This window comes from Seriola aureovittata, chromosome 6 (genome assembly GCF_021018895.1).
Source record: "Seriola aureovittata isolate HTS-2021-v1 ecotype China chromosome 6, ASM2101889v1, whole genome shotgun sequence".
NCBI classification, from domain to species: Eukaryota; Metazoa; Chordata; class Actinopteri; order Carangiformes; family Carangidae; genus Seriola; species Seriola aureovittata.
Window position 1 is genome coordinate 3,241,474 of NC_079369.1, and position 27,810 is coordinate 3,269,283.

At 31.6% G+C, this 27,810-nt stretch overlaps 1 long non-coding RNA gene across 1 annotated transcript; it reads left to right on the plus strand.

The window, feature by feature from the left end:
• The first annotated feature begins 342 nt into the window (after nt 1–342).
• LOC130170479 (uncharacterized) lies at nt 343–27,495 on the plus strand. Its single transcript, XR_008828002.1, has 3 exons — nt 343–1,081; nt 1,235–1,313; nt 27,260–27,495. It is a non-coding gene; the product is annotated as an uncharacterized LOC130170479 (long non-coding RNA).
• The last annotated feature ends 315 nt before the right edge of the window (nt 27,496–27,810 follow it).

The window sequence follows — 27,810 nt, forward strand, 5'->3', positions numbered from 1 at the left end:
CAGAACAGTGCAGCCTCCGTCCACACAGCAGAGCTACTTCATGTACATAATGCACATCCTGTCATGACACACAAATCCTTATTCTTCGGCTGCAGTAAGAAAGTTTCTCAAAAAAAAAAAACTAGATGCAAATGTGGAATAACATTTGAGATCTGTGTTAGGGTGGATTTTCCCATTAACCGTTTCTGAGAGCAGCAACTGAACATTATCCGCATTGTTGGAATCCCACGTCAAGTCTTCGCCACTCAAAGGGTATGAGATAAGAGAACTGACAGCTACACAGGAAAACACATTACTATTTCAGCTAGCGTTGCTGCTTCCGTGCTGCTCTGCAACCATTTTGAGTCATCCCTTACTCTGCTGTTAATTGTTAATGATTTCTTCAAATGCGAGCCGGTATTGCTCCTCGGAAGGTGCCATATTCCAAGATGTAAATCCAAGGTTAATCCACAAATTAGGTTTCAGCTGGCAGCGTGCGTGGCTATATTGTGAGAATGGGAGAGCGTGCCAGGAGCATGAGAGTGTGCCGTCTGCCATGCAAACCTGAACCACAGACTAGATCTTCAAAATGACTTTGATCATGTAGTTCTGAATCATTTACCAGTGAGATGGAGAGCATGTGAAACACACGTGGGTAGTGAGCAATGAGCAATGAGAAGGCTAATGCTAAAAACATGGAAAGCATGGTTATCCTGAAAAGGGCTTATTAAAATTTAATCAGAGGTGGGGGAGGAGAGGGCTTCTAATCAGATACATAGATCTGACTAGGCCCCAAAAGAGAGTTTAAAAAGCTGCCATTATTTCGTATGCACTTTTATAATTTGCGCAGTCACGTTGTATATGAAGAAATGTACGTAGAATCCTGCGCGCGCACGGTTTTATACATGTGAATCTTTTTGGTGCACACGCTACGTTTCAGTGTGAATTATGTGCAAGGCTTTGGTACATGAGGCCCCAGGTGTCCTCCTCTGTCAGCTGATCCACACCTGCTGCAGGTGATCAGGTTCAGCGTCTGAGAGTCGAGAAAGCTGGAGCAAAATGGAAGGACAGCGACCTTCAACCAGGAGGCGACCGAACTGAGGTAAATCACGCTGGTGTCTGTGTGTGTGTGTGTGTGTGTGTGTGTGTGTGTGTGTGTGTGTGTGTGTGTGTGTGTGTGTGAAAAACAACAAAAACTGAGCTGAAACATTAAAAACATCAAACGCTGCTTCACGAAACTCCTCCGGTTTCTTAGATTTCTCCGTGCGAACTTCCGAATTTCCACGATTTCCACCGAGGACCGACGAGGAGGGAACAGAACAAGAAACGTCCAGGTGAGTCCTGAGGACCAACTATAACTAATCAGGTCAATGACGTCATTTTACCGTAGCAGAGCGGGCCCAGTTTCTAGTTTGTCCTCTCACGCTCACAGGTGGTGGCAGATGGGGAGGGGGCTGGGGGAGCACTAATTCTATAAGTAAAATCAGTCTCAGCGGGAATAACTTTCAAATAAACAACAATTCATTCATAATACCGTTAAGAATAATAAACTAGTCTGCACCCCACCACCTGTGTGCTCCTTGTTTATATTGGTATCTATATATCTATATTTACAGGCAGAGAAAGTTATGTTAGCTATGTGTGTTACTTTATTTTGGTATTTATGATTGTATATAATTTTGGTACTACTTGATGATGAAAGCAAGAAAGGTCAGGCTTCAAAAAGTAGGTTCACTTGTTAATATATTTGTGGGATGAAGGATTTGTGAAGTGTAGTAATTTGATTGTCTGTGTTATTTGTGTATATAAGAGTGTATATAAGAGTGTCAGACTCTTTCTAGTTACATTATTTTGGTATTTATGATTGTATATAATTGGCATTTATCATTTATTTTGTTTTTAAGTTATGATAATTTGTTACAAAAATATTTTCAGTAATATTTTGGCAGATTAACATTATTTGACCTCGACACCATAACCGCCACTGTTGAACATTATCTTTCCCAGAGAACAGCAGCATTGTAACAGCATCTTTGGACTCATGCTAACACATTGAATTCATTCAAGCACTGTTAAGTTCAGATGATCATTTAGAGGAAAGTCAGCACATTTTGTTACATTTTAGCTACAGATGTCACTTCATTAAGCACTTCCTGTCAGCTGTTCATGGCTCTGCTCATGTGAAAGATGTTATAATTCAAAAAGCAGTAGGACACAACACCACCGTCTTAATTATAATGACCTTGAATAAGGACAGTCAAAGAACTACAGGTTGCTAGGATACTGTTGCAGAAAGAGCAAAAGGAAGGTATTAATACACTCGCAAATGATTGAGATTCAGTGAAGCAGATTCATAAAGCTTGGTACTAATATCAGATGCTTGAATCACTGTTTCCATGATTTGCGGTGTAAACAACTCTTCACACGGAGGATCTGACATTGCAAGTGTTGACATCAGCGCTTTCAAATTTTAAAAAGCAGGAGAATTTCCATCAACATTTGTAGTGTGTGGCCCTTTCGCTGAACTGTGTGCAGATGAATCAGTCATATGCTGAGACCCACATAGTAAAAGTCTGGTCATATACTCTACTAGTATTCAAATCAGGTCATTTATAGAGATGTTGCAACTATTTTCTGGGCAGGGGGCTGCTGTAAATACACTTCTCAAATCATTTGAAATGTCTACAGCTATTAAGGAAACTAGGAAGTAATATTTAGATGTTTACAAAGCATCATCGAAAGTCATTAAGCTAATCATAGGCCCTGGAATGTCAAAATATTTGTAGCCTACATGAACGAGAGACCACTTCTGAATGAAGGCTATTCAAATAGGCATATGTCTCGACAATAAATTATGAATATGAGGCAGAAAGAAAATATGCTAAAATAGAAAACTAGGTACCTGCAGTTAGCTCAGCTAGTGTATGGACTTTTCATAAATGTTGGAAGCAGGGCTGCGGGGGTATGACCGACAACTTCCCAACATAGAGAATATATGCTTTCTTATCCTAATGATGTGACTGTCAGAAATGATAAGCCTGTCTCCTAATGTAGACTTCATGTATTGCATTTTTTAGGTTTTGATGGGCATTTGTGTGCAAGTTGACTCGATTAGCTAGCAGATGGGGTCAAATTAGGTTAGTGGACAGTTCAAGCCAACATCACAAAAGTAAACATTAGATTTCTATTTCAAATTTCCCTTCTGAGTCAGCTAAACACCTGAGAGAGAGAGAGAGAGAGAGAGAGCAATGACAGATGAGAAGTTGACACTTGCACCTCCCAGATCTGTGCCAGTAGGCCAATAGCAACAGCAGCCTGCCCCACCCAGTAGTAGGCCTACTATCTTCCTTCCCCACTTCCTGAGGCTAATCAAAAGCCAGGTGCAGCGTCGCTCAGACCACCGTTATGCATTCCCTGTCTGAAAATTCACCGGGGAGAGCTTCACTCACTCCTGCAAGGCCGCCTGGTTCAAAGAGCGGCAGTGGCTAGAATACATTGCAGACAGTGACAGCATTGTGTGCGGTGTGGGTAGGTCAGCTATCATGAGCAAGTCGGTCTGAGAAACCGAGATTCTCTCCTTGAAAAGGAAAAGCAACAGAGAAAATTAGGGATCATGAGAGGTCTTGCACTCATTTAGATGTGACTCAAAGACTGGCTGCACACAAAACAACCCCTATTTATATGCTGCCATCTGAAGGTATTGCAAATGAACAGAGGACTGCCTGGAAGACGCTGGAGCTCCTTTTCAGCTGCATAAGATTCCTGGGGCACGAGGGAGGTGCAGGTGTCAACGTTTCAGTTGTTGTCTCTCTCTCTCTACCTCTCAGGCGTTTAGCTGGCTCAGAGGAAGGTTTTGAAAAGAAATCTAGTATTTGCTTTTGTGATGTTGCCTTGAACCATCCACTCGCCTAATTTGACCCCACTTGCTAGCTAAGCAAGCCGTTGTGCACATGCATGCATATGAAAAGTTCTTACATGCAATGCATGAGGTCTACATGAGGAGAAGGGCTTATCATTTCTGACAATCACATCACAAGGCTTTGAAAGCAGGGTTCCAAATACTGTGATTGTAAATATTACAATATATTTCCCATATTCATGCCAGGAGAAATCTTGTAATATGATTTTAGACCCCTAAAGCAGGGTTCAAATTACGGGGGTTGGGGGGTTGGAGGGTATGATCCCCCCTGATTAAGACTTGGACCGGCCAATAAAGGTAAAGACAACAGTTTAATTGTAATTACAATATATTTCTCAAGTCCCTACTCCCATGCATCAGATAGATGCTGTTGGTAGAAGCAGTAGCTAACTATCGAGCTTGTTTAATACACTTTACTTTCTTACCTGTGTCAAGTATCTACAGATGAATGCTAATGTTAGCTAGTTTCTAACTTTAGCTATAAATTACGGTTTGGCTAACTAATGTTAGCTAGTTTCTGACTTGAGCCTTAAGTAAAGGTTTAGCTAACTGATGTTAGCTAGTTGATAGCATGCCCTTACATTTCCAGTGTATTTCATTTCCAGTGTGTATCATTGTATTAGCAGTAATGGAAGGTAATTAAGTACATATACTCTAAATACTGCACATGTACCGGTACTTGAGTATTTCTCAAGTATGTTTCTTTATACTTCCACTCCTACATTTCAGAGGGAAATATTGTATATTATTTGATAATTTTAGTTAATCAAGCAAGATACTGTAAGGATTGTAACACTTCAGTTCACTGAAGCACTGTACTGGGTTCCCTTTCACTAGGGACAAAAAGTTGACCCCACCCCCGAATGTCATAGTACGGCATGAAAGCATATATTCTCTATGTGATAAGGAAATGTGAAACACAGAAATGAAAGTCAGACAAATTTGAGCACCAGTTCTCCATGACATTTGTGCAGTAGAGGGAAGCTATTAATTGGGGGGTGGGGGTGGCTGTCTAAACCCCTGTACCCCTACTTCCATAGTCTTGGTCATTTATCTGTCTAAATGCAGTGATGTGAGAAGCACACACCTCTGTGAGATCAAGTGCCGCAGGGCTGCCTGATGCAACTGCTGTGTTCATGTGAGTAGAAGGGAGTAAACTTTCCCTCACACTCTCACATGGATTTCTGGACTGGAAAAGAACATGACAACACGGATTTAGTTTTTTAAGACTAGCGTTGCATCTGTCAGGGTGTCAGTTGTATAGTTTGCTGACAACTGGTCTAAATATTTCACACTGCCAGCATTAAGGTGATTGATGTTGGGCAAAACTATTTACAGCCACTTTGCTGACATTAACACTGACTTTCTTTTTTACTGTTTCCAGGAATCAGTTTATATCCTGAGATGTGATAATGTCAAAAATACTTTACTAGCGCTGCTCATACCTCCTTAGCTGGAGTACACACAAAACTAAGATACTGGAATATATTATCCTCTCATCAAATACTATGAGCAGAAGAAAAAGAAATTCAATTTTGTAGGTAGGGCTTTGCATATTGACGGTAAGGACATGTCCTGACCAATATTTCATGTTTATACAATGATGTTTATTTATGACGTTTTATACCTTATTATACCAAGACTTTTTATGCCTTACTATACTGTGACGTTTATTTATGACATTTTAAACCTTCTTATACCATGACTTTTTATGACTATTTTATTACTTACTATTTTATGACGTTTTTATGCCTTACTATACGGTGACGATTTTAACGCGTTTTTATGCCTTATTATACTACGACTTTTTGGCGTTTTTGTGCCTAACTATAATATTTACGCCTTACTATACTATTATGTTTTCATGCTTCACTGTAGTATGATGCTTTTAACGTTTTTACACCTTACTATACTTTGACTTTTTTTTCGCGTTACTACACCATGACTTTTTTTTATGACTTAGTATACTATGTTTTTATGCCTTACTACACTGTCATTTTTATATCCTACTATACAATGTCGTTTTTATGCCTTTTATGCCTTATTATACTGTGTCGTTTTTAAGACTTATTATACTATGTCGTTTTTATGACATTTTATGTCTTACTATACTATGACTTTTTATGCCTTACTGTACTATGACTTTTTATGCCTTACTATACTATGTTGTTTTTATGACTTTTCATGCCTTACTATACGATGACTTCTTATAACTTGCTATAGCATGACTTTTTATGCCTTACTGTACTATGACTTTTTATGCCTTATTATACTATGACGTTTTTTTGATGTTTTTATGACTTACTATATTATGACGTTTTTATGACTTTTTATGCCTTACTATACTGTCGTTTTTATTACTTTTTATGCCTTACTATACTATGACTTTCTAAGCCTTACTCGACTATGACTTTTTATGCCTTACTATACTATGACGTTTTTAGAACTTTTTATGCCTTACTCTACTATGACTTTTTAAGCCTTACTATACTATTTAGTTTTTATGACTTTTTGTGCCTTACTATACTATGACTTTTTAAGCATTACTATACTATGTCGTTTTTATGACTTTTTATGCCTCACTATACTATGACGTTTTTATGACTTTTTATGCCTTACTATACTATGACTTTTTATACCTTACTATACTATGACTTTTTATACCTTACTATACTATGACTTTTTTTTGACGTTTTTATGCCTTACTATATTATGACGTTTTTATGACTTTTTATGCCTTAATATACTATGACTTTTTATACCTTACTATACTATGACTTTTTATGCCTTACTATACTATGACTTTTTTTTGACGTTTTTATGACTTTTTATGCCTTACTCTACTATGACTTTTTATGCCTTACTATACTATGACTTTTTATGCCTTACTCTACTATGACTTTTTATGCCTTACTATACTATGACTTTTTATGCCTTACTATACCATGACGTTTTTATGACTTTTTATGCCTTACTATACTATGACTTTTTAAGCCTTAATATACTATTTCTTTTTTATGACTTTTTATGCCTTATTATACTGCGTCGTTTTTAAGACTTGTTATACTATGTCTTTTTTATGACTTTTTATGTCTAACTATACTATGACTTTTTATGCCTTACTATACTATGACTTTTTAAGCCTTAGTATACTATTTCGTTTTTATGACTTTTTGTGCCTTACTATACTATGTCATTTTTATGCCTTACTATACTATGACTTTCTAAGCCTTATTCTACTATGACTTTTTATGCCTTACTGTACTATGACGTTTTTGTGACGTTTTTATGCCTTATTATACTATGACTTTTTAAGCCTTACTATACTATGTCGTTTTTGTGACTTTTTATGCCTCACTATACTATGACGTTTTTATGACTTTTTATGCCTTACTATACTATGTCATTTTTATGACTTTTTATGCCTCACTATACTATGACGTTTTTATGACTTTTTATGCCTTACTATACTATGTCATTTTTATGACGTTTTTATGCCTTACTATACTATGACTTTTTATGCCTTACTATACTATGACTTTTTATACCTTACTATACTATGCCTTTTTATGCCTTACTGTACTATGACTTTTTATGCCTTACTATACCATGTCGTTTTTATGACTTTTTATGCCTTACGATACTATTTCGTTTTTATGACTTTTTGTGCCTTACTATACTATGACTTTTTATGCCTTACTATACTATGTTGTTTTTATGACTTTTTAGGCCTCACTATACAATGACTTTTTATGCCTTACTGTACTATGTCGTTTTTATGTCTTTTTATGCCTTACTATACTATAACTTTCTAAGCCTTACTCGACTATGACTTTTTATGCCTTACTATACTATGACGTTTTTAGAACTTTTTATGCCTTACTCTACTATGACTTTTTAAGCCTTACTATACTATTTAGTTTTTATGACTTTTTGTGCCTTACTATACTATGACTTTTTAAGCATTACTATACTATGTCGTTTTTATGACTTTTTATGCCTCACTATACTATGACGTTTTTATGACTTTTTATGCCTTACTATACTATGACTTTTTATACCTTACTATACTATGACTTTTTTTTGACGTTTTTATGCCTTACTATATTATGACGTTTTTATGACTTTTTATGCCTTACTATACTATGACTTTTTAAACCTTACTATACTATGACTTTTTATGCCTTACTATACTATGACGTTTTTTTGACGTTTTTATGCCTTACTATATTATGACGTTTTTATGACTTTTTATGCCTTACTCTACTATGACTTTTTATGCCTTACTATACTATGACTTTTTATGCCTTACTATACTATGACTTTTTAAGCCTTAATATACTATTTCTTTTTTATGACTTTTTATGCCTTATTATACTGCGTCGTTTTTAAGACTTGTTATACTATGTCTTTTTTATGACTTTTTATGTCTAACTATACTATGACTTTTTATGCCTTACTATACTATGACTTTTTAAGCCTTAGTATACTATTTCGTTTTTATGACTTTTTGTGCCTTACTATATTGTCGTTTTTATGACTTTTTATGCCTTACTATACTATGACTTTCTAAGCCTTATTCTACTATGACTTTTTATGCCTTACTGTACTATGACGTTTTTGTGACGTTTTTATGCCTTATTATACTATGACTTTTTAAGCCTTACTATACTATGTCGTTTTTGTGACTTTTTATGCCTCACTATACTATGACGTTTTTATGACTTTTTATGCCTTACTATACTATGTCATTTTTATGACTTTTTATGCCTCACTATACTATGACGTTTTTATGACTTTTTATGCCTTACTATACTATGTCATTTTTATGACGTTTTTATGCCTTACTATACTATGACTTTTTATGCCTTACTATACTATGACTTTTTATACCTTACTATACTATGCCTTTTTATGCCTTACTGTACTATGACTTTTTATGCCTTACTATACCATGTCGTTTTTATGACTTTTTATGCCTTACGATACTATTTCGTTTTTATGACTTTTTGTGCCTTACTATACTATGACTTTTTATGCCTTACTATACTATGTTGTTTTTATGACTTTTTAGGCCTCAGTATACAATGACTTTTTATGCCTTACTGTACTATGTCGTTTTTATGTCTTTTTATGCCTTACTATACTATAACTTTTTAAGCATTACTATACTATGTCGTTTTTATGACTTTTTATGCCTCACTATACTATGACGTTTTATGACTTTTTATGACTTACTATACTATGTCATTTTTATGACTTTTTATGCCTCACTATACTATGTCGTTTTTATGACTTTTTATGCCTTACTATACTATGACTTTTTATACCTTACTATACTATGACTTTTTATGCCTTACTATACTATGTCTTTTTTATGACTTTTTATGCCTTACTATACTATGACTTTTTATACCTTACTATACTATGACTTTTTATGCCTTACTATACTATGTCTTTTTTATGACTTTTTATGCCTTACTATACTATGACTTTTTATGCCTTACTATACTATGTCTTTTTTATGACTTTTTATGCCTTACTATACTATGACTTTTTATACCTTACTATACTATGACTTTTTATGCCTTACTATACTATGACGTTTTTGGGACGTTTTTATGCCTTACTATACTATGACTTTTTAAGCCTTACTATACTATGTCGTTTTTGTGACTTTTTATGCCTCACTATACTATGTCATTTTTATGACTTTTTATGCCTCACTATACCATGACGTTTTTGTGACTTTTTATGCCTTACTATACTATGTCATTTTATGCCTCACTATACTATGACGTTTTTGTGACTTTTTATGCCTTACTATACTATGTCATTTTTATGACGTTTTTATGCCTTACTATACTATGACTTTTTATGCCTTACTATACTATGACTTTTTATGCCTAACTATACTATGACGTTTTTATGAATTTTTATGCCTTACTATACTATGTAGATTTTATGACTTTTGATGCCTTACTATACTATACTATGACTTCTTCTACCTTACTATAGTGTGACTTTTTATGCCTTACTATACTATGTCATTTTATGCCTCACTATACTATGACGTTTTTGTGACTTTTTATGCCTCACTATACCATGACGTTTTTGTGACTTTTTATGCCTTACTATACTATGTCATTTTATGCCTCACTATACTATGACGTTTTTGTGACTTTTTATGCCTTACTATACTATGACTTTTTATGCCTAACTATACTATGACGTTTTTATGAATTTTTATGCCTTACTATACTATGTAGATTTTATGACTTTTGATGCCTTACTTTACTATGACTTTTTTATGACTTACTATACTATGCCTTTTTTATGCCTTACTATACTATGAATTTTTATGCCTTACTATACTATGTGTTTTTTATGACTTTTTATGCCTTACTATACTATGACTTTTTTATGAATTTTTATGCCTTACTATAGTATGTCGTTTTTATGACTTTTTATGCCTTACTATACTATGACGTTTTTGTGACGTTTTTATGCCTTACTATACTATGACTTTTTATGCCTCACTATACCATGTCGTTTTTATGACTTTTTATGCCTTACTATACCCTGACTTTTTCAGCCTTACTATACTATTTCGTTTTTATGACTTATTGTGCCTTACTATACTGTGACGTTTTTATGACTTTTTATGCCTTACTATACTATGACTTTTTAAGCCTTATTATACTATGTCGTTTTTATGACTTTTTATGCCTTACTATACTATGACTTTTTATGCCTTACTATACTATGACTTTTTAAGCCTTACTACACTATGTCGTTTTTATGACTTTTCATGCCTTACTATACTCTGACGTTTTTATGACTTTTTATGCCTTACTTTACTATGACTTTTTATTTCTTATTATAATATGACGTTTTTATGACTTTTTTTGCCTCACTATACTATGACGTTTTTGTGACGTTTTTATGCCTTATTATACTATGACTTTTTAAGCCTTACTATACTATGTCGTTTTTGTGACTTTTTATGCCTCACTATACTATGACGTTTTTATGACTTTTTATGCCTTACTATACTATGTCATTTTTATGACTTTTTATGCCTCACTATACTATGACGTTTTTATGACTTTTTATGCCTTACTATACTATGTCATTTTTATGACGTTTTTATGCCTTACTATACTATGACTTTTTATGCCTTACTATACTATGACTTTTTATACCTTACTATACTATGCCTTTTTATGCCTTACTATACTATGACTTTTTATGCCTAACTATACTATGTCTTTTTTATGACTTTTTATGCCTTACTATACTATGACTTTTTATGCCTTACTATACTATGACTTTTTATGCCTTACTATACTATAACGTTTTTATGACGTTTTTATGCCTTACTATACTATGACTTTTTAAGCCTTACTATACTATACTATGTCGTTTTTGTGACTTTTTATGCCTCACTATACTATGTCATTTTTATGACTTTTTATGCCTCACTATACCATGACGTTTTTGTGACTTTTTATGCCTTACTATACTATGTCATTTTATGCCTCACTATACTATGACGTTTTTGTGACTTTTTATGCCTTACTATACTATGTCATTTTTATGACGTTTTTATGCCTTACTATACTATGACTTTTTATGCCTTACTATACTATGACTTTTTATGCCTAACTATACTATGACGTTTTTATGAATTTTTATGCCTTACTATACTATGTAGATTTTATGACTTTTGATGCCTTACTATACTATGACTTCTTCTACCTTACTATAGTGTGACTTTTTATGCCTTACTATACTATGTCATTTTATGCCTCACTATACTATGACGTTTTTGTGACTTTTTATGCCTCACTATACCATGACGTTTTTGTGACTTTTTATGCCTTACTATACTATGTCATTTTATGCCTCACTATACTATGACGTTTTTGTGACTTTTTATGCCTTACTATACTATGACTTTTTATGCCTAACTATACTATGACGTTTTTATGAATTTTTATGCCTTACTATACTATGTAGATTTTATGACTTTTGATGCCTTACTATACTATGACTTCTTCTACCTTACTATACTATGAATTTTTATGCCTTACTATACTATGTGTTTTTTATGACTTTTTATGCCTTACTATACTATGACTTTTTTATGAATTTTTATGCCTTACTATAGTGTCGTTTTTATGACTTTTTATGCCTTACTATACTATGACGTTTTTGTGACGTTTTTATGCCTTACTATACTATCACTTTTTATGCCTCACTATACCATGTCGTTTTTATGACTTTTTATGCCTTACTATACCCTGACTTTTTCAGCCTTACTATACTATTTCGTTTTTATGACTTATTGTGCCTTACTATACTGTGACGTTTTTATGACTTTTTATGCCTTACTATACTATGACTTTTTAAGCCTTATTATACTATGTCGTTTTTATGACTTTTTATGCCTTACTATACTATGACTTTTTATGCCTTACTATACTATGACTTTTTAAGCCTTAGTACACTATGTCGTTTTTATGACTTTTTATGCCATACTATACTATGTTGTTTTTACGACTTTTTATGCTTTACTACATTATGACTTTTTGTGCCTTACTATACTATGAATTTTTATGCCATTCTTTACTATGTCGTTTTTATGACTTTTTTTAGTCCTTACTATACTATGACTTTTTAAGCCTTACTATACTATGTCGTTTTTATGGCTTTTTATGCCTTACTATACTATGACGTTTTTATGACTTTTTATGCCTTACTATACTTTGACTTTTTAAGCCTTACGATACTATGTTATTTCTATGACTTTTTATGCTTTACTATACTATAATGTTTTTATGACTTTTTATGCCTTACTATACTATGACTTTTTAAGCCTTTCTATACTATGTCGTTTTTATGACTTTTTATGCCTTACTATACTATGACGTTTTTATGACTTTTCATGCCTTACTATACTTTGACTTTTTATGCCTTACTATACTATGTTGTTTTTACGACTTTTTATGCTTTACTACATTATGACTTTTTGTGCCTTACTATACTATGAATTTTTATGCCATTCTTTACTATGTCGTTTTTATGACTTTTTTTAGTCCTTACTATACTATGACTTTTTAAGCCTTACTATACTATGTCGTTTTTATGGCTTTTTATGCCTTACTATACTATGACGTTTTTATGACTTTTTATGCCTTACTATACTTTGACTTTTTATGCCTTACTATACTATGTCGTTTTTATGACTTTTTATGCCTTACTATACTATAACGTTTTTATGACGTTTTATGCCTTACTATACTATGACTTTTGTGCCTTACTATACTATGTCGTTTTTATGACTTTTTATGCCTTACTTTACTATTGCTTTTTATTTCTTATTATAATAATACGTTTTTATGACTTTTTTTGCCTTATTATACTATGTAGTTTTTTCGACTTTTTATGCCTTACTATACTATGACTTTTTATGCCTTACTATACTATGGCGTTTTTGTGACGTTTTTATGCCTTACTATAATATGACTTTTTATGCCTTACTATACTATGACGTTTTTGTGACGGATTTATGCCTTACTACATTATGACTTTTTATGCCTTACTAAACTATGTCATTTTTATGACTTTTTATGCCTTACTTTACTATGACTTTTAATTTCTTACTATACCATGACGTTTTTATGAATTTTTTTGCCTTACCATACTATGTCGTTTTTATGACTTTTTAAGCCTTACTATACTATCACTTTTTAGGCCTTATTATACTATGTCGTTTTTATGACTTTTTATGCCTCACTACACTATGACGTTTTTATAACTTTTTATACCTTACTATACCATGACGATTTTATGACTTTTTATGCCATACTATACTATGACGATTTTATGACTTTTTATGCCTTTCTATACTATGACGTTTTTTTGACTTTTTATGCTTTACTATACTATAACGTTTTTATGACTTTTTATGCCTTTTTTTTACTATGGCTTTTTATTTCTTACTATATTATGATGATTTTATGACTTCTTATGCCTTACTATACTATGACTTTTTATGCCTTTCTATACTATGACGTTTTTATGACTTTTTATGCCTTACTATACTATGACTTTTTAAGCCTTACTATACTATGTCGTTTTTATGACTTTTTATGCCTTACTATACTATGACGTTTTTATGACTTTTTATGCCTTACTATACTTTGACTTTTTATGCCTTACTATACTATGTCGTTTTTATGACTTTTTATGCCTTACTATACTATAACGTTTTTATGACGTTTTATGCCTTACTATACTATGACTTTTGTGCCTTACTATACTATGTCGTTTTTATGACTTTTTATGCCTTACTTTACTATTGCTTTTTATTTCTTATTATAATAATACGTTTTTATGACTTTTTTTGCCTTATTATACTATGTAGTTTTTATGACTTTTTTTAGTCCTTACTATACTATGACTTTTTATGCTTACTATACTATGGCGTTTTTGTGACTTTTTATGCCTTACTATAATATGACTTTTTATTGCCTTACTATACTATGACGTTTTTGTGACGGATTTATGCCTTACTACACTATGACTTTTTTTGCCTTATTATACTATGTCGATTTTATGACTTTTTATGCCTTACTTTACTATGACTTTTAATTTCTTACTATACTATGACGTTTTTATGAATTTTTTTGCCTTACCATACTATGTCGTTTTTATGACTTTTTATGCCTTACTATACTATGACTTTTTATGCCTTACTATACTATGTCTTTTTTATGACTTTTTATGCCTCACTACACTATGACGTTTTTATAACTTTTTATACCTTACTATACCATGACGATTTTATGACTTTTTATGCCATACTATACTATGACGATTTTATGACTTTTTATGCCTTTCTATACTATGACGTTTTTTTGACTTTTTATGCTTTACTATACTATACGTTTTTTATGACTTTTTATGCCTTTTTTTTACTATGGCTTTTTATTTCTTACTATATTATGATGATTTTATGACTTCTTATGCCTTACTATACTATGACTTTTTATGCCTTTCTATACTATGACGTTTTTATGACTTTTTATGCCTTACTATACTATGACTTTTTATGCCTTACTATACTATGACGTTTTTATGACTTTTTATGCCTTACTATACTGTGACGTTTTTATGACTTTTCATGCCTTACTATACTATGACTTTTTAAGCCTTACTATACTATGTTGATTTTGTGACTTTTTATACCTTACTATACTATGTTGTTTTCATGACTCTTTATGCCCTACTATACTATGACGTTTTTATGATTTCTTATGTCTTAATATACTCTGACTTTTTATGCCTTACTATAATATGTCGTTTTTATGACTTCTTATGCATTACTATACTATGACATTTTATGCCTGGTGTTGAGTTCGTCACCTGAACTCGCGTGTTGGTTTGATGAAGGAAACAGGACACTCATTCAAAGTTGAAATCCCAGTATTTATTAAAGCTTACAGCAAAATAGCATTAAAAAAGGAGATCGTTACAGAGCTCTGGGCCAAACTACCCCTCCCTGATAACAACATGCAGTTGTGCCAGTTCACGAAGTCCGACACACTACCTCTTCCTGACCCAGTCTTTCATATTCTCACATAAAAAAAAAAAGTGATACAATGTGGATTGAGTCTCTTCTTATCGGTCCATGTCGCTGTCTTCTTGTTTTGCTCCTCCACGTGTTCTCTGTTTTGTTTCACTTATCTGACTCCCCTACGCGGGACAGCCCTCGTAGTGGTGGATCTGTGAGAGATTCACACAAAGAGAGACAATACCCTACTCTATTCCTCGTTTCTATGTCTTACTTCTGTTCCGGGATGTCTACCATATAAGGAGTTGTTTTTCCCCAGGTGGCCTTCAAACAATATCATAAGTTCAGTCTGTTCTTCTGTAACGTTGCACGGCAAGTTTTATAAAAAGTCACTTAGTTATAAGCATATTATGGTTATATCAGCAATGCACACATTATTTTATTGAAAGTATGAAAACAGATTAATATAAAATCCTCTACACTTGCTATACTATTTTGTTTTCATGACTTTTTGTGCCTTACTATACTATGAGTTTTTATGACTTTTTATGCCTCACTATACTATGACTTTTTATGCCTTACTATACGATGTAGTTTTTATGACTTTTGATACTTTACTATACTATGTCCTTTTTTTGACTTTTTATACCTTACTATACTATGACATTTTTATGGCTTTTCATACCTTACTATACTATGTCGTTTTTATGACTTTTTATGCCTTACTATAGTATGACTTTTTATGCCTTACTACACTATGACTTTTTGTGCCTTACTATACAATGACGTTTTTATGACTTTTTATGCCTTACTACAGTATTACTTTTTATGCCTTACTATACTATGACCTTTTAAGCCTTATTATACTATGTCGATTTTATGACTTTTTATGCCTTACTATACTATGACTTTTTAAGCCTTATTATACTATGTCGATTTTATGACTTTTTATGCCTTACTATACTATGACTTTTTAAGCCTTATTATACTATGTCGATTTTGTGACTTTTTATGCCTTACTATACTATTAATTTTTATGCCATTCTATACTATGTTGTCTTTATGACTTTTTATGCCTTACTATACTATGACTTTTTAAGCCTCACGATAATATGTCGTTTCTATGACTTTTTATGCTTTACTATACTATAACGTTTTTATGACTTTTTATGCCTTACTATACTATGACTTTTTAAGCCTTTTTATACTATGTCGTTTTTATGACTTTTTATGCCTTACTATACTATGTTGTTTTTATGACTTTTCATGCCTTACTATAATATGACTTTTTATACCTTACTATACTATGAATTTTTATGCCATTCAAAACTATGTCGTTTTTATGACTTTTTATGCCTTACTATACTTTGACTTTTTATGCCTTACTATACTATGTCGTTTTTATGACTTTTTATGCCTTACTGTACTATGACCTTTTAAGCCTTACTATACTATGTCGTTTTTATGACTTTTTATGCTTTACTATACTATAACGTTTTTATGACGTTTTATGCCTTACTATACTATGACTTTTTGTGCTTTACTATAGTATGACTTTTTATACCTTACTATACTATGAATTATTAAGCCTTATTATACTATAACGATTTTATGACTTTTTATGCCTTACTATACTATGACTTGTTATGCCTTTCTATACTATGACGTTTTTGTGACTTTTTATGCCTTACTTTACTATGACTATTTATTTATTATTATAATATGTCGTTTTTACGACTTTTTATGCCTTACTATACTATGTCGTTTTTACGACTTTTTATGCCTTACTATACTATGACTTTTTATGCCTTACTATACTATGACGTTTTTATGCCTTACTACATTATGACTTTTTATGCCTTACTATACTATGACTTTTTAAGCCTTACTATACCATGTGTTTTTATGACTTTTCATGCCTTACTACAATATGACTTTTTATACCTTACTATACTATGAATTTTTATGCCATTCTATACTATGTCGTTTTTATGACTTTTTAAGCCTTAATCTACTATGTCGTTTCTATGACTTTTCATGCCTTACTATACTTTGACTTTTTATGCCTTACTATACTATGTCGTTTTTATGACTTTTTATGCCTTACTATGCTATGAGTTTTTAAGCCTTACTATACTATGACTTTTTAGGCCTTATTATACTAAGTCGTTTTTATGACTTTTTATGCCTTACTGTACTATGACTTTTTAAGCCTTACTATACTATGTCGTTTTTATGACTTTTTATGCTTTACTATACTATGAATTATAAAGCCTTATTATACTATGACGATTTTATGACTTTTTATGCCTTACTATACTATGACGTTTTTGTGACATTTTTATGCCTTACTATACTATGACTTTTTATGCCTTACTATACTATGACTTTTTATGCCTTACTATACTATGTCGTTTTTACGACTTTTTATGCCTTACTATACTATGACTTTTTATGCCTTACTATACTATGACGTTTTTGTGACGGATTTATGCCTTACTACATTATGACTTTTTAAGCCTTACTATACTATTTCGTTTTTATGACTTTTTATGCCTTACTATACTCTGACGTTTTTATGACTTTTTATTTCTTATTATAATATGACGTTTTTATGACTTTTTTTGCCTTACTATACTATGTCGTTTTTACTACTTTTTATGCCTTACTATACTATGACTTTTTATGCCTTACTATACTATGTTGATTTTATGACTTTTTATGCCTTACTATACTATGACTTTTTATGCCTTTCTATACTATGACGTTTTTGTGACGTTTTTATGCCTTACTATACTATGACTTTTTAAGCCTTACTATACTATGTCGTTTTTATGACTTTTTATTCCTTCCTATACTCTGACGTTTTTATGACTTTTTATGCCTTATATTACTATGACTTTTTGTGCTTTACTATAGTATGACTTTTTATACCTTACTATACTATGAATTATTAAGCCTTATTATACTATAACGATTTTATGACTTTTTATGCCTTACTATACTATGACTTGTTATGCCTTTCTATACTATGACGTTTTTGTGACTTTTTATGCCTTACTTTACTATGACTATTTATTTATTATTATAATATGTCGTTTTTACGACTTTTTATGCCTTACTATACTATGACTTTTTATGCCTTACTATACTATGACGTTTTTATGCCTTACTACATTATGACTTTTTATGCCTTACTATACTATGACTTTTTAAGCCTTACTATACCATGTGTTTTTATGACTTTTCATGCCTTACTACAATATGACTTTTTATACCTTACTATACTATGAATTTTTATGCCATTCTATACTATGTCGTTTTTATGACTTTTTATGCCTTACTATAGTTTGACTTTTTAAGCCTTAATCTACTATGTCGTTTCTATGACTTTTCATGCCTTACTATACTTTGACTTTTTATGCCTTACTATACTATGTCGTTTTTATGACTTTTTATGCCTTACTATGCTATGAGTTTTTAAGCCTTACTATACTATGACTTTTTAGGCCTTATTATACTAAGTCGTTTTTATGACTTTTTATGCCTTACTGTACTATGACTTTTTAAGCCTTACTATACTATGTCGTTTTTATGACTTTTTATGCTTTACTATACTATGAATTATAAAGCCTTATTATACTATGACGATTTTATGACTTTTTATGCCTTACTATACTATGACGTTTTTGTGACATTTTTATGCCTTACTATACTATGACTTTTTATGCCTTACTATACTATGACTTTTTATGCCTTACTATATTATGACTTTTTATGCCTTACTATATTATGACTTTTTATGCCTTACTATACTATGACGTTTTTGTGACGGATTTATGCCTTACTACATTATGACTTTTTAAGCCTTACTATACTATTTCGTTTTTATGACTTTTTATGCCTTACTATACTCTGACGTTTTTATGACTTTTTATTTCTTATTATAATATGACGTTTTTATGACTTTTTTTGCCTTACTATACTATGTCATTTTTACTACTTTTTATGCCTTACTATACTATGACTTTTTATGCCTTACTATACTATGTTGATTTTATGACTTTTTATGCCTTACTATACTATGACTTTTTATGCCTTTCTATACTATGACGTTTTTGTGACGTTTTTATGCCTTACTATACTATGACTTTTTAAGCCTTACTATACTATGTCGTTTTTATGACTTTTTATTCCTTCCTATACTCTGACGTTTTTATGACTTTTTATGCCTTATATTACTATGACTTTTTATTTCTTATTATAATATGACGTTTTTATGACTTTTTTTGCCTTACTATACTATGTCGTATTTACGACTTTTTATGCCTTACTATACTATGACATTTTATGCCTGGTGTTGAGTTCGTCACCTGAACTCGCGTGTTGGTTTGATGAAGGAAACAGGACACTCATTCAAAGTTGAAATCCCAGTATTTATTAAAGCTTACAGCAAAATAGCAATAAAAGCATTACTTTGACTTTTTATGCCTTACTATACTATGTCGTTTTTATGACTTTTTATGCCTTACTATGCTATGAGTTTTTAAGCCTTACTATACTATGACTTTTTAGGCCTTATTATACTAAGTCGTTTTTATGACTTTTTATGCCTTACTGTACTATGACTTTTTAAGCCTTACTATACTATGTCGTTTTTATGACTTTTTATGCTTTACTATACTATGAATTATAAAGCCTTATTATACTATGACGATTTTATGACTTTTTATGCCTTACTATACTATGACGTTTTTGTGACGTTTTTATGCCTTACTATACTATGACTTTTTATGCCTTACTATACTATGACTTTTTATGCCTTACTATACTATGACTTTTTATGCCTTACTATACTATGACTTTTTATGCCTTACTATACTATGTCGTTTTTACGACTTTTTATGCCTTACTATACTATGACTTTTTATGCCTTACTATACTATGACGTTTTTGTGACGGATTTATGCCTTACTACATTATGACTTTTTAAGCCTTACTATACTATTTCGTTTTTATGACTTTTTATGCCTTACTATACTCTGACGTTTTTATGACTTTTTATTTCTTATTATAATATGACGTTTTTATGACTTTTTTTGCCTTACTATACTATCTCGTTTTTACGACTTTTTATGCCTTACTATAATATGACTTTTTATGCCTTACTATACTATGTTGATTTTATGACTTTTTATGCCTTACTATACTATGACTTTTTATGCCTTTCTATACTATGACGTTTTTGTGACGTTTTTATGCCTTACTATACTATGACTTTTTAAGCCTTACTATACTATGTCGTTTTTATGACTTTTTATGCCTTTTATTACTATGACTTTTTATTTCTTATTATAATATGACGTTTTTATGACTTTTTTTGCCTTACTATACTATGTCGTATTTACGACTTTTTATGCCTTACTATACTATGACATTTTATGCCTGGTGTTGAGTTCGTCACCTGAACTCGCGTGTTGGTTTGATGAAGGAAACAGGACACTCATTCAAAGTTGAAATCCCAGTATTTATTAAAGCTTACAGCAAAATAGCATTAAAAAAGGAGATCGTTACAGAGCTCTGGGCCAAACTACCCCTCCCTGATAACAACATGCAGTTGTGCCAGTTCACGAAGTCCGACACACTACCTCTTCCTGACCCAGTCTTTCATATTCTCACATAAAAAAAAAAAGTGATACAATGTGGATTGAGTCTCTTCTTATCGGTCCATGTCGCTGTCTTCTTGTTTTGCTCCTCCACGTGTTCTCTGTTTTGTTTCACTTATCTGACTCCCCTACGCGGGACAGCCCTCGTAGCGGTGGATCTGTGAGAGATTCACACAAAGAAAGACAATACCCTACTCTATTCCTCGTTTCTATGTCTTACTTCTGTTCCGGGATGTCTACCATATAAGGAGTTGTTTTTCCCCAGGTGGCCTTCAAACAATATCATAAGTTCAGTCTGTTCTTCTGTAACGTTGCACGGCAAGTTTTATAAAAAGTCACTTAGTTATAAGCATATTATGGTTATATCAGCAATGCACACATTATTTTATTGAAAGTATGAAAACAGATTAATATAAAATCCTCTACACTTGCTATACTATTTTGTTTTCATGACTTTTTGTGCCTTACTATACTATGAATTTTTATGCCATTCTATACTATGTCGTTTTTATGACTTTTTATGCCTTACTATAGTTTGACTTTTTAAGCCTTAATGTACTATGTCGTTTCTATGACTTTTCATGCCTTACTATACTTTGACTTTTTATGCCTTACTATACTATGTCGTTTTTATGACTTTTTATACCTTACTATACTATGTTGATTTTATGACTTTTTATGCTTTACTATACTATGAATTATAAAGCCTTATTATACTATGACGATTTTATGACTTTTTATGCCTTACTATACTATGTCGTTTTTACGACTTTTTATGCCTTACTATACTATGTCTTTTTATGCCTTACTATACTATGACTTTTTTATGACTTTTTATGCCTTACTATACTATGTCGTTTTTTATGACTTTTTATGCCTTACTATACTATGACGTTTTTATGACTTTTTATGCCTTACTATACTATGACTTTTTATGCCTTACTATACTATGTCGTATTTACGACTTTTTATGCCTTACTATACTATGACATTTTATGCCTGGTGTTGAGTTCGTCACCTGAACTCGCGTGTTGGTTTGATGAAGGAAACAGGACACTCATTCAAAGTTGAAATCCCAGTATTTATTAAAGCTTACAGCAAAATAGCATTAAAAAAGGAGATCGTTACAGAGCTCTGGGCCAAACTACCCCTCCCTGATAACAACATGCAGTTGTGCCAGTTCACGAAGTCCGACACACTACCTCTTCCTGACCCAGTCTTTCATATTCTCACATAAAAAAAAAAAGTGATACAATGTGGATTGAGTCTCTTCTTATCGGTCCATGTCGCTGTCTTCTTGTTTTGCTCCTCCACGTGTTCTCTGTTTTGTTTCACTTATCTGACTCCCCTACGCGGGACAGCCCTCGTAGCGGTGGATCTGTGAGAGATTCACACAAAGAAAGACAATACCCTACTCTATTCCTCGTTTCTATGTCTTACTTCTGTTCCGGGATGTCTACCATATAAGGAGTTGTTTTTCCCCAGGTGGCCTTCAAACAATATCATAAGTTCAGTCTGTTCTTCTGTAACGTTGCACGGCAAGTTTTATAAAAAGTCACTTAGTTATAAGCATATTATGGTTATATCAGCAATGCACACATTATTTTATTGAAAGTATGAAAACAGATTAATATAAAATCCTCTACACTTGCTATACTATTTTGTTTTCATGACTTTTTGTGCCTTACTATACTATGAGTTTTTATGACTTTTTATGCCTCACTATACTATGACTTTTTATGCCTTACTATACTATGTAGTTTTTATGACTTTTGATACTTTACTATACTATGTCCTTTTTTTGACTTTTTATACCTTACTATACTATGACATTTTTATGACTTTTCATACTTTACTATACTATGTCGTTTTTATGACTTTTTATGCCTTACTATACTATGATGTTTTTATGACTTTTTATGCCTTACTATAGTATGACTTTTTATGCCTTACTACACTATGACTTTTTGTGCCTTACTATACAATGACGTTTTTATGACTTTTTATGCCTTACTACAGTATTACTTTTTATGCCTTACTATACTATGACTTTTTAAGCCTTATTATACTATGTCGATTTTATAACTTTTTATGCCTTACTATACTATGACTTTTTAAGCCTTATTATACTATGTCGTTTTTATGACTTTTCATGCCTTACTATACTATGACTTTTTATGCCTTTCTATACTATGACGTTTTTGTGACGTTTTTATGCCTTACTTTACTATGGCTTTTTATTTCTTACTATACTATGATGATTTTATGACTTTTTATTCCTTACTATACTCTGTCGTTTTTACGACTTTTAATGCCTTATATTACTATGACTTTTTATTTCTTATTATAATATGACATTTTTATGACTTTTTTTGCCTTACTATACTATGTCGTTTTTACGACTTTTTATGCCTTACTATACTATGACTTTTTATACCTTACTATACTATGATGTTTTTGTGACGTTTTTATGCCTTACTATACTATGACTTTTTATGCCTTACTATACTATGACGTTTTTGTGACGGATTTATGCCTTACTACATTATGACTTTTCAAGCCTTACTATACTATTTCGTTTTTTTATGAGTTTTTATGCCTTACTATACAATGACGTTTTTATGACTTTTTATTTCTTATTATAATATGACGTTTTTATGACTTTTTTTGCCTTACTATACTATGTCGTTTTTACGACTTTTTATGCCTTACTATACGATGACTTTTTATGCCTTACTATACTATGACTTTTTAAGCCTTACTATACTATGTCCTTTTTATGACTTTTTATGCCTTACTATACGGTGCGTTTTTAAGCCTTACTATACTATGACTTTTTAGGCCTTATTATACTAAGTCGTTTTTACGACTTTTTATGCCTTACTATACTATGACTTTTTAAGCCTTACTATACTATGTCGTTTTTATGACTTTTTATGCTTTACTATATGACGACTTTTTATGCCTTACTATAGTATGACGTTTTTATGACTTTTTATACCTTACTATACTATGAATTATTAAGCCTTATTATACTATGACGATTTTATGACTTTTCATGCCTTACTATACTATGACTTTTTATGCCTTTCTATACTATGACATTTTTGTGACGTTTTTATGCCTTACTTTACTATGGGTTTTTATTTCTTACTATACTATGATGATTTTATGACTTTTTATGCCTTACTATACTATGTCGTTTTTACGACTTTTTATGCCTTACTATACTATGATGTTTTTGTGACGTTTTTATGCCTTACTATACTATGATGATTTTATGACTTTTTATGCCTTACTATATTATGTCGTTTTTACGACTTTTTATGCCTTACTATACTATGTTGTTTTTATGACTCTTTATGCCTTACTATACTATGACGTTTTTATGAGTTTTCATACCTTACTATACTTTGACTTTTTATGCCTTACTATACTATGTCGTTTTTATGACCTCTTATGCCTTACTATACTATGACTTTTTATACCTTACTATACTATGAATTTTTATGCCATTCTATACTATGTCGTTTTTATGACTTTTTATGCCTTAGTATACTATGACTTTTTAAGCCTTACTATACTATCACCTTTTAGGCCTTCCTATACTACGACGTTTTTGTGACGTTTTTATGCCTTATTATACTATGACTTTTTAAGCCTTACTATACTATGTTGTTTTTATGACTTTTTATGCCTTACTTTACTATGGCTTTTAATTTCTTACTATACCATGACGTTTTTATGAATTTGTTTGCCTCACTACACTATGACGTTTTTATGACTTTTTATGCCTTACTATACTATGACTTTTTAAGCCTTACTATACTATCACTTTTTAGGCCTTATTATACTATGTTGTTTTTATGACTTTTTATACCTTACTATACTATGTCGTTTTTGTGACTTTTTATACCTTACTATACCATGACAATTTTATGAGTTTTTATGCCTTACTATACTATGACTCTTTATGCCTTTCTATTCTATGACGTTTTTGTGACGTCTTTATGCCTTTTTTTACTATGGCTTTTTATTTCTTACTATATTATGATGATTTTATGACTTTTTATGCCTTACTATACTATGACTTTTTATGCCTTTCTATACTATGACGTTTTTATGACTTTTTATGCCTTACTAAACTGTGATGTTTTTATGACTTTTTATGCCTTTCTATACTATGACGTTTTTATGACTTTTTATGCCTTACTAAACTGTGATGTTTTTATGACTTTTTATGCCTTACCTTACTATGGCGTTTTATTTCTTATTATAATATGACGTTTTTATGACTTTTTTTGCTTTACTATAGTATGAATTTTTATGCCATTCTATGCTATGACGTTTCTATGTCTTTTTCTGCCTTACTATACTATGACTTTTTCTGCCTTACTATACTATGACAATTTTATGACTTTTTATGCCTTCCTATACTACGACGTTTTTGTGACGTTTTTATGCCTTACTATACTATGACTTTTTAAGCCTTACTATACTATGTCGTTTTTATGACTTTTCATGCCTTACTATATTATGTCGTTTTTGTGACTTTTTAAGCCTTACTATACTATGTCGTTTTTATGACTTTTTATACCTTACTATACTATGTCGTTTTTGTGACTTTTTAAGTCTTACTATACTATGTTGTTTTTATGACTTTTTATACCTTACTATACCATGACAATTTTATGAGTTTTTATGCCTTACTATACTATGACTTTTTATGCCTTTCTATTCTATGACGTTTTTGTGATGTCTTTATGCCTTTTTTTACTATGGCTTTTTATTTCTTACTATATTATGATGATTTTATGACTTTTTATGCCTTACTATACTATGACTTTCTATGCCTTTCTATACTATGACGTTTTTATGACTTTTTATGCCTTACTAAACTGTGACGTTTTTATGACTTTTTATGCCTTACCTTACTATGGCGTTTTATTTCTTATTATAATATGACGTTTTTATGACTTTTTTTGCTTTACTATACTATGTCATTTTTATGACTTTTTATACCTTACTATAGTATGAATTTTTATGGCATTCTATGCTATGACGTTTTTATGACTTTTTCTGCCTTACTATACTATGACTTTTTCTGCCTTCCTATACTATGACAATTTTATGACTTTTTATGCCTTCCTATTCTACGACGTTTTTGTGACGTTTTTATGCCTTACTATACTATGACTTTTTATGCCTTCCTATACTACGACGTTTTTGTGACGTTTTTATGCCTTACTATACTATGACTGTTTAAGCCTTACTATACTATGTCTTTTTTATGACTTTTTATACCTTACTTTACTATGGCTTTTAATTTCTTACTATACCATGACGTTTTTATGAATTTTTTTGCCTTACCATACTATGTCGTTTTTATGACTTTTTATGCCTCACTACACTATGACATTTTTAACATTTTTACGCCTTATTATACTATGACATCTTTAACGTTTTTATGCCTTACCATAGTATGACGTTTCTTGACATTTTTATGCATCAATATTCTATGAAGGTTTTAACGCTTTTACACAATACTATAGTATGACGTTTTTTTTCATTACTTCACTATAAAGTTTTTATTCCCTATTATACAGTATAATATACTGTAGTATATATAATATACTATAGTATGATGTGTTTTATGATGTGCCTTTTATGGTTTCTCTCTAGGTACAGGAAACAAACGAACAAGTGTATTTCACAAAATGTTGAACTTTTCCTTAAATTATATTTACTTAAACATAATCGTAGCAGTAGAAGGAAAAGATGGAATTGAGGTGGATATAGACGTTAATATTAATCAACAAATGAAACCTTCAGGATCAATAATTAAGGCATTAATTAAGGTGTTCATTAAATTGCATGCAGTTTTGCTACCGAACCATGAAGTCAACACAACTTCATAGCCACATGAGCGTCATACATTAATTCATAAATGAATCCACACGTAGTCATGGTCTTGCATTTATTAATTAATGATTGCATACATAATAAACACTTCATGGACTGTTTATTAGTCAAACTGTGTTTTAAAATGTCAGCAGGTCATTTATAGCTGACAGTGTCACTTTGGTTAAAGCAACCACATCCATATGTTTTCAGTTTCAGAATCAACGAATGGTCCATCGAAGACCCAAGAGCACCAGTACCTGGATTTACTGTAGTGTGGTTCATTCACAGCACGGCTACTACAGGCTGCCTGGGAGACATAATCAATAATGTTGATTACACCATAAAACACAGAGGAACGAGCAAAGAAAGAAAACAGCCTCACACCATAAACAGCTCAAAGAAACAGACATTTTCCTGAATAAATTAGCTTCTTTGCTTGAATCATTTCTTCTTTGTTTGATTTTTTTGTTCAATGAGATTATATAACATGCTTATTCTTATCATTTACAGCATAACAAGAATAATCATGTTGTATCTGTCAACAATTTACTTATATTCATGCTTGTTATTGATTTTTATTAAACTCAACCTTCAATGGAAACATTGAATATTTGTATGCTACTGCTCCACCATTAAAAAGGAAAACGTGTAAAACTGCGTTTTGAATTTGAAAGAGGTGCTGCTTCCTCTGTTAGCAGCATTGCATCGATGCCTTCTCACTTAATCCACTCCGAGAAGTGAATGGACTCAGTCATGATAGT